This window comes from Adiantum capillus-veneris, chromosome 22, assembly GCF_014529385.1.
Source record: "Adiantum capillus-veneris isolate H3 chromosome 22, ASM1452938v2, whole genome shotgun sequence".
In the NCBI taxonomy this organism is placed as follows: domain Eukaryota; kingdom Viridiplantae; phylum Streptophyta; class Polypodiopsida; order Polypodiales; family Pteridaceae; genus Adiantum; species Adiantum capillus-veneris.
In genome coordinates this window covers 51,776,067-51,779,654 of record NC_140952.1, presented here as the reverse complement: position 1 = coordinate 51,779,654, position 3,588 = coordinate 51,776,067, and positions in this window count along the sequence as shown.

Here is a 3,588-nt window from a genome sequence, read left to right as displayed (position 1 = left end):
TGTGCCAATCTCCTTGAGATTCTAGACCTTGGCGTTGCCATAGCAAGCAATCACATCCGAATCAAAAATGTAAAATAACTGCATACCTCATGAATTGCGTGACGACTTGGAGTACCATGGTGTCGATCTCTGGCAGCATGCATGAACACGCATACCAAGATATGGCGTGCCTTGACCTCTTGCTTCCATGTCGTCATAACTTACCCGCACAACTGTTTCTGTCATCGGGCATGTTGTGGATTCGCCTTTCAAGCATGAGGAAAGGTAAAATTCCCCTTTCAAGCATGAGGAAAGGTATACTTCGATCCCCCTTGTGTAGTGAAAATACGACCTTGTCGTATCCATACGAATGTTCACTGCTAAAGCTCGAGCCATGCTCGAGTCCCTCAATCAACGCATCGAAGTTCCTCGAGGCAATCAACATGATCGTCTATGCCGAGCCATGAGGGGATCTGACAATCTAGGGTCAAACATCTTGTTGTCCATCTCGGATCCTGGACATGTCCTTGTGTGCTTCCATAGCCTCGCATGCCTGCCCTTGGCTGCATGTCACAAGTATGGTGGCCTTTGTGAATCGACACCATGGCCACTGCTTCCTTGAAGAGCTGCGCTTTTGTATGTTGCTCGTCCGCTTCGCCGTGGAGCGCAGCCCTTAGGAGAGAAGGGCCCTAAGGGTTTTTCCCTTGGGCGCCCAAGGCTGCCCAAGTCGGCCAAGCCACAAAATGTTAAAAATAAAATAAAATAAATAAACCAGCAAAACCTATTGGCCATGGCGGCGACGCAGGCAACTGTGCAGGGGAGAAATCCCGTCGCGCTGGCCTGCACGGGTTTTGTTGGGACTCGCAGCAGGGACGGGAGTTGCATAGGATGCCGGGGCGCACCCGCTGATTCCACCAGCGTACCATTTGGTGCTGGCCGAAAATACGCCTTCCCCCGGCTTAGGGTTGACTCCCGTGTCCTCTGAACTCTGTCTATCCTGCCATAGGACTCCTCGACACAAGAGCTCCGTCACGTGGTCGCCTGCTCCTCGGCTGCTCCTCTTGCATAGCTTCCTTCACGGCCCAAACCCGTCGAGAGAGAGAGAGAGAGAGAGAGAGAGAGAGAGAGAGAGAGAGAGAGAGAGAGAGAGAGAGAGAGAGAGAGAGAGAGAGAGAGAGAGAGAGAGAGACCATGCATGCCTCATGCAATCCTCCCCCACCTCCATGACTCCTCCCTCCCCCTGAGCTCTGATACCAATATGAGAACCCTAGGAGCTAGAGACCTGGATCCTCCACCCAACCGCCCATACTTATAGGCTCTTAACCCTAGGATCCCCTGTCCACACTGCTAGCTGGCCCGTGGTCGGGGTCCGTGACCCCCCTTTCGGGTAGGGCCCTGCCCGTAGGACCCGTGTCCTGACATGCATACCAAAAAGGTAGGTTTGCTCTTAGCCACCGTGGTAACGTGCGAGTCACATACTAGTACTATATATAATGCAACTTAAAATTTTCTAGGAAGGAGAAGGCATCCACATGTCACACTTTGGTTCGTTTCAAAGAAAGCCTTAAAAAACTTTTGGTTTGAAATGCAAAAGTGAAGGGTAGGTGCTAAGTACTAATAACTAATGATGGTAGAAAATGAAAAGACATAGTTTTGAATTTTGAGTTCTAAGTTTTGTTATAAAGTCAAAAAGCTTAGTACTTCATCTATATCTATATTATTTATAGTCCTTGGGCAAGGCCATGGAGTTTCACTCTAGCCAAGTGTTGGAAAAAGTCAATTTCACAAACATACAAAATTTTCTTTAAGATAGATTCAAAAAGGAAGTTTTCCAAAATAATTGGTATTTTTTACAATGCACCTCTATTTTCTTAATTTTTTCAAGCGGATTTTTTTCTTTTACAAATTGTTTTGAGTTTTCAGCTCTCTCAAGGCGAATTTAAGACACACTTTTCTGGCTTTCTAAAAGAAACCCTTAGTGTTGTGTTGTGTTGGGTTAGGGAGACTTTCATTGTTCTCAGTGCATGATAGAAACTTACCTAACTTGAAATTCTCTCGGTTTTTAGGTCAAAACTTGAAGCTTTTGTCGATAATTACACTAAAACTTGTGAAAATTTTCCAGTTTTCTTCAAGGCAAGCTCAAAATCTAATCGGGATTTTAGAATTTCAACCGGTTAAAATACACTGGACCCCGGTTTTTTTCTAACACTGGACATGTCTTTACTTTTCTTGAATTCTATTGTTTTAGAATGCTAAAGTGAAGCTTCACCTTGCATAATGTTAGTAAATTTTACACACACACACATATGTTTTTCTTTGCATTCTATTGTTTTAGAAGCTAAAGTAAAGCTGCATAATTCTAATAAATTCTATACACACACACATATTAATTAGTTCTTTTTATTTCACTTTTCATTTCACAACTTCACATGGCTTTACATTTTTTACATTTTATAGCTTGATTCTAGTCAGTGTTAACGTTCGAGAAAGTCTCTTTTATTAAGCGGCTGTTGATCGAGTTTCCTCCTCACGAAGAAGCAAACCGGGGAAATACTAGTAGAAATTTTGAGATTTGCAAAATTTTTGTACGACTTTCTCATGTATTTCATCGGTTTTTTTAACGTTTACCATGGTTTGCAGCTAGCTAGTCTCGATTTTCAATCGGCTCAAAACTAAGCTGAGGCAATCCTTTCCCAAACACTGATACCAGTTTAATTCAACCTAACAATTTTATCACTTTCTTATTGTTTTTGAAAGCCGTCGTGATCCTTTCACTTGTTTGAACAGTGACTCCAACCTTCAAAATTGAAGGGTGGCTACTTCTATTTTTGTAAAGGGTTACTCTACTTTGCATTTTGAAGGCCATAAAGAACGCAGAGCACTACATGGCATGTGCATGCTCAAATGGGATCACAACATGCATGCATTGTAGACCATGCGATTGACACACGAATTTACAAATCAGCCCGCACTTACAATGTAAGGCATTGGAGTACCATGATATTCAATAAAAGCATACGGGCGAGCCTTGAATGGGGCAAGTCGTGGGATCGATGTGCAAGGTGCGACACAATCTTGCTTGGCTCGAATTTACTTACTAGCCCACATTTACCTTTTTGCATTGAATTTACTCAACAATTCGAATCTGATGATCCGAATGATCCCCACTATGCATCCCATTTGAATGTTCCCGTGCTAGATAGTGCAGAGGATACACACTCCCTTTTCTTTTCTATACAAATGCATGCCTAGCCTTGAAATTTATACTTGAGCTTCAAAAAATGTAGAACTTTCAAAGATTCCACGCATTGTATAATGTTGAAGTGAAATTTCGCACTTGGCACCTCTATGTATAATTGTCCTTCTAGCCTCGAGAATGTGCACATTGCACATTGTAGCTTTGTGCAAAGGGACATAGTAGTCAAATGGTCTCGGAGTAAAATTGGCATGGGCACGCGCACGCGTGCGTGTGTGTGTGTGTATGTGTGTGTGAGAGAGAGACAGAGAGAGGTCTTGAATAGGACCTACCAAAAAATAAACTTTCAATCAAGAAAATCTTTATTAAAAAAATTACGCGATAAAAATATTTTGAATTTTAAGTTGAAATTT